Genomic DNA, 6,622 nt, shown 5'->3' on the forward strand with positions numbered 1-6,622 from the left:
ATACAATTAAAATTGAAGCTAATAAATCAAATAAAATGAGAGTGTCCAAATACTGAAGGCCTTACTCTAAGTAAGCTGAGGTGATATGGCTAGAAGCACTTGGAAAAGAGAAGAGCTGGAAGGTAGGAAAAAGGGGGATGCCGCGTAATCTGCAAACAGTATTATCTTTCCCTCTGAGCAGAAAACAGAAACAGAACAATGCAAAGTCCTCTGGGGTATGTCATTCTTCTTCTCTTCTATTGACAGTCCACGCAACTGGAGCATAAACTGTTTAACTCTCAGTGCACTATGTGATGTTATGATGTGGAATACTGATAACCAAAGACAACTGTTTCCTTTTTTTTTTTTTTTAATTTATGGTTGTAAATAACACTTTTTGTAGGAAATTATATTAAGTTTTATAAAACTTTCTTTATAATTATAAATGCATTTTCCTCAGGAAGAAAATACGAACAATATAGTATGGAACCTATAAAGTGAGAATTTTTTTCCAGACAGTTCTTACAAAAATGTAAACAGTCTGACTGTTGCTGCTCACATAACTTCCCACCTTTGCCCTTCATTATCACTTTAATTATACTAATGATAACATAGAAACATAGAACTAATACTACACTTCAAAAAGTATCTTTTACTAAAGCACAGTCTTGATAGAAGTCCTGTATAACAATTATCATTTATCACCACTGTTTAAGTATGTCATAGCAAACACAGAAACTTGTGAAATTTTTTACTAACATGAAACAAAATAACCAAGAAAATGAACTTATGTGACTCTATACATTTATTCATATACACATATATATGCACATAGCGAAAGAAATACTAAAGAACAATGAAAAGCATAAGCTGCAAATATATATCTATGATCTGGTAAATAAAAGCAACTTACAATCATCTGAACATATTTCAAACTAAGTAGCTAAGGTAAATGAGCTTGATATTTAAACTTGGTATAGTTGTTAAAGATCAAATTCTTCCTTTGGCCTCTTGAAATTTTTTGATATTATGCCTCACAAAATCAGACTTACACACTTATTTTTCCTTGATTTATCAACATATATATGGAAGTTGTCTGACACGTATAAAAGACAAATTGTGCCATATAAAATAAGCATGAAAGTGCACCCACTGAGGTTCTACAACAAATGCATTATTAATCTTTGTTAACTTGTCAATCAGACAGAACTGGAAATAAAATCACATTGTTAAATTGGCTGATTCTTCAAAGCTCACTGGGAAAAAAAAAAAAACATCTAAAGGGGCTAAGAGAAAGCATAAACATAGCTAGAAATAAAAATATTTATATATTAAATCTTGGGGAAGCTAAGATAACACTTCCAGAGGAAAAGTAAGAAGACAGCTTATTCCAGTGAGGCTGTGTTTGGAATATTGCATTTAATACTGTGCACCTCACTCATTGGGATGTTCAGAAAAAAAAATAACAACAAAAAAGAATAGATTAAGAGACTAAAGAAGCTAACTTAGTTATAAAGGAAAGATTATAAGAATTAATAGTGTGTATTTCCAATGCAGCTTGAAATTCGGCCCTTAATTTTGTTGTATAAAGTTCTGCCTGTACTCTACATGTACACTGTTATATTATGCACATAATTGATTTGGAGGAAATGATAAGTGATGGACAAGTCTTGACTACCATTAAGTTCTCATTGCTCAACATACTTTATTATGTAATATTAAACATATATAGCATGGCCTTTGGCATTATGGCATTAAGTCAATGATTTTTAGTGGTTAAATAAGGACAACAGAATACTATCTATAGGATGTTTCAAGTTATAGTTAAAATTCCTAGGTAACTGCACCTAGATACAATATTACCTCTCTCTTTCAAAATAAGTTACTGCTTAAAATTGTAATCAAACACATGATTCTGATTCTTTAACGAAATACATTTAAAAAAATAAATGTGCTCATTTTATAACAATGTCATTTTTTTAAATATTTAGTCTACCAGATTACATATTTTCCCAAGAAACATCTGCATTTAGATATATGCTAGATAATCTGTAAATTCCAGTCCATGTCTTGGTTTCACACAACTTCCATGTTGCATTTAGATATGTGACTCTAGAAACACCTTTACTTCCTACACCTCCTCCCCATAACTCTTAGTTTCTGTGTGAATAAACCTGGACATCAGTCACAAACTGGAATTGTCTTCAAGGGAAGCTCTGTAAGAATAATGAGGGGTCAGTATCCCCGAACCTTGTATTTTCCAGCACATAAATATAGATGTAGACTAAAGGTAGTGGTCAATGAAAAATTACAAAGTACGTGAAAGAAAAACATGAAATTCAAAATACACTTCTCTGGGCTATTTCCAGTTGGGGAAACAATGTTAGGCAATACTTTAAGATTTTTTTTTTTTTTAAATTGCTTCTTCCATTCTCTTCTTAATGTTTTTCAGAAAGCAAAAAGCAGCAAGTGAGACAATGCATTGTACAAAAGAAGCTATTAAGCCAAACATTTAAGAGCTTATCAAACACAGATCTTAGGCATATTCTTAGTGATGCACTGAAACTACAAGCAGGCATCACATCAGTTACTGTTTAATTTTATTTTCTTGTACATTAACCTTTCACACTCCCTCTAAGTTCGGCTAGAAATTGAGTTAGGGTTTAACTACGGCCTTCAATACAAGAAAGGCAATGACAATCTGAGTGAAGAAAGCATTACACCATTACACCACCTAATTTCTAGAACAATCCTCCTTAGAGAGGAGCAAATGCTGCTGTACAGCAGGTGTGTATCCTTATCAGATGCACAAGTGGTCTGAGGTATGCTAGTCTCAGAGAATCCCTATGATTGAAAATGTCTTACTTGTTTGTATGCATTATTCCTTTACAGTGACAGAGACTGAGCCAGACTAACCGCTGTTCTAGAGCCTACAGTGAGGATCCACAGCAAAGATGTGGAGCTTGCAGATCACTCAGACACAGAGAGACCTCTGCGAGAAATGGAACAGACCAGTCAAATTCCAGAGATTATGGAAAGAGTCTTCCTACAGAGAAAAAAAAAATAGAGTGCCTGCTGCCACCCAGATGAGAAATACCTTGGCTGAAATCAGGTCAAGAAGTAAGATGCAAGCCACAGTCAACAGGGGCAGATTGTGTATAATGCTTTCTACAGTCTTATATGGTCAGTGCAATATTTCTTAATTAAAAAATAAATACTATTGTTCATATTCTAATAAGGTATGGTGATTTTTTTATTTAAAATCTCTGTTAGATATTTCTGGGGAGCCAAATATTAGGGGGAAAAAAAAAAAGTGGTCATTTCATCATATGCCAGTTTGCAAGAAGGCACTTTATATCCTCCTAAGGCTAATGTAAAGAGATGTTCTTGATCAGCAGACAACCCTTCCACAAGAATAGTCTTAATAAATTAATTTCATTATATTCTTTTGATAACTTTCAGAAATTTTTACAAATTTTAAAATGTTCTGTATGAGATAATTAGCACCTTATAATTTGGTAATCTATGAACTTCTTTGTGAGTATAAAACTTGTGCCTATATTCTAATATTTAATCTTGATTTTGTGCTCAGATTTAGAAAGGAAGATACATAGGACTAAGTAGACAAAGGACCAGCATAACTATAGCTAGTGAAAAAGAAAACAATGCTTTCATTGTTGTTACCCTCAAAGGCACTTTGACAGCAAAAGAAGACATATAACATGTAGAGCTAAAATAGTTATTTTTCTAATTTAACATTGTAATCTAAAGAATAGGATTTGTGGTGAGTTATCAAGGTTACCAAATTTGTTGCTAGGAGGAATTCAATGTCAGAGCTGCTTTTTCCATCCTCTTAAGACTTGGGGATCACATGGGGCTATTTGTTTGTTTCCTTTGCCTGCCAGTTAACTTCATAGTAGCCTCCACCATGACCTTTGAAATAAAAAGCTATTTTTCATTTGGAAGGTGGGGCCTTGGCCTCTTGCCACAGGCAGCAGTTACAGAGCTACAGCTACTGCAGGTCAGGCAGTAGTCACTTGATCACTAAGCAGTTATCACAGCTTGTGATCCTGTAATAGCAAAAATTGTATCTACTATGAAACACTTTCAAGGAAATTACTTTCAGATTACTCTTCAGTGGGAACACAATCACTTAAGAGAAGCTTGGCTGATCATACAGCTGAGTTAAACATCTTTTCTGAGGATAAAAGTTATGAGGGAAAACAAACAGTGGAGATCAAAGAAGAGAGATTAAAACAACAACAACAACAAAAAAAGAATGTGGGACATAATTTATATATTTTTTTAATCTGCTTTTAGCACCTCGAGTGGCTAATTTTTGTACTAGGATAACAGTGTGGCAAATGGAATTACTACCTCTATGAGTTCTGATGGATTCCTAGAGATTTCCTAATTTACACTTTGGTCATTTTGACTTTCTTAGATCTTGGAAAATTTTTTAGGAAAGACTTAATTTGTTTTTCCTTCAGTCTTCCTAGGGCTTCATTTTTAAATCAAATAAGAGTGAATTAAGTAACATTATGCAAAGCCTTTCCTGCAGTTATTTGCAGGTGTTACAATTTGTTATATTTGACCTGAAAAGTTCAAATCTATGGTAAAAAAAAAAAAAATAAAATAACATTAGAGTTACAGATTACACCAAGACCTTGCAGTATTTTGTTCACACCATCATTTTTCAATGTTACCTAAGATCTGATCTCTGCTATTCACAAGGGTTTAATTACACAACAGAAAGGATAGTTCAGCTGCAAGAGACCTTCAAAGATCATGAAGTCCAACTGCCTGACCACTTCAGGGATAATCAAAAGTTAAAGTGCCTTATTAAAGACATTATCCAAAAACTTCTTGAATACTGACATTTATGGGTCATCAACAACCTCACCAGGAAGCCTGTTCCAGTGTTTAACCACCCCCACAGTAAAGAAATTTTAAAATCATAACATGGTTTTCCATGGAAGGAACCTTTAAGATCATCTAGTTCCAACATCCTTGATGTAGGCAGGGACACCACCCTCTAGACCAGGTTGCTCAAAGCCCCATTCAGCCTGGACATGAATGCTTAAGTGTCTCATCATAATCACAGTAAAGAATTTCTTCCTAATATCTAGTCTAAATCTACCTTCTTCCAGTTTAAAACCATTTCTCCTTGTCCTGTCACTATATGCCCTTATAAAAAATTACTTCCCAGCTTTCTTGTAGGATCCCTTCAGGTACTGGAAGGCCGCTATAAGGTCCCCCCAGAGCCTTTTCTTCTCTAGGCTGAAGAGCCCCAACCTGTCCTCATAGGGGAGGTGCTCCAGCCCTCTGATTTTTCCTTACATCTGTCTGAATCTGTCCCAGCACAGCTTAGTGCCATTCCCACATATACTATAATTGGTTACTGGGGAGAAGAAACCAGCACCCGCTTCTGCATTTCCCCTCTTCAGGAAGCTGCAAAGAGCAATATTGCCTCTTGGCCTCCTTTTCAACAAACTATACAAACCAAATGTCCAGAGCATTTCCTCATAGGTCATGCCTTTCCAAGCCTTTTAGTAGCTTTTTTTTTTTTTTTTTTTTTTTTTTTGTCATCCTTTGGATGCATTCAGGTATTTTAATATTCTTTTTTATATTGTTGGGCTCAGAACTACACACAATATTCAAGGTGAGGCTGTACCACTGGCTAAATATCTTGAAAGAACCACCTGTTTTGAACAACTGGCTACAATTCTCTATTCAATAGCTTTGGATGATGAAGATGTGTGAAGTCAACAGGTATATTTCACACATAGTACTGAAAGTCCGTTAACGTTGTTGGAAGAATGTGTATGTTTAGCTGCTACCCACCACCTCCCCTACCATCACCAACAAAAATCTATCATGTTACAAGTCATTTACTTTATGACCATAAATATTCTACAGCCTCCATCTCTAATAACGTGGTAAAATTAATGAGAACCTCTCTTAACCATTTGTGCTAATTAGCCATGCTACCTACATATTGCTGTCCTGAATTATGAGGTCTTGCACCTTCAACAAACAGGACACTCTTAATTATTGTCTAACAATGGGTTAGAATGTGCATTTGACTGTTTGAAAACCTTCAATGTAAACACTTAATGTAATGCTTTAGTCTGATCTCTACCTTCTTTTTTTTTTTCCTGCTGTATCTTACCTGTAAGAAGAGAGGGGAATCAGCAGAGAGATGGAACAATGAAGCACAAAATCAACCACTCCCTGAACATTAAGGGAATAATCCAGATGAATGCTCTGAACTAATGTTTTAGGCCAAAATTTCTCCATCTACAAGCATTAACATAGAACTTTGCTTATGTCCAGTCTATACCAGATTAGATGTTTAGATCTGCATTTCTACAGAGATGAACAATATTTCATGGCTTTTGACTATTCCTAGCTTGAGGACTTGATGAATGATGACTTCAGCTTATCTGCCGGAAAGATGAAAAGCACAAAGGTTTACTACAAAATGCAACCCAAAAACAAACAAACAAACAAAAAAAGAAAGAAAAAAGAAAGAAGGAAAGAAGGAAAGAAGGAAGGAAAGGAAGGAAAGAAAGGAAGGAAGGAAAGAAGGAAGGAAGGAAGGAAGGAAGGAAGGAAGGAAGGAAGGAAGGAAGGAAGGAAG

The sequence above is a fragment of the Numida meleagris genome, chromosome 1 (genome assembly GCF_002078875.1).
Source record: "Numida meleagris isolate 19003 breed g44 Domestic line chromosome 1, NumMel1.0, whole genome shotgun sequence".
Taxonomy (NCBI): domain Eukaryota; kingdom Metazoa; phylum Chordata; class Aves; order Galliformes; family Numididae; genus Numida; species Numida meleagris.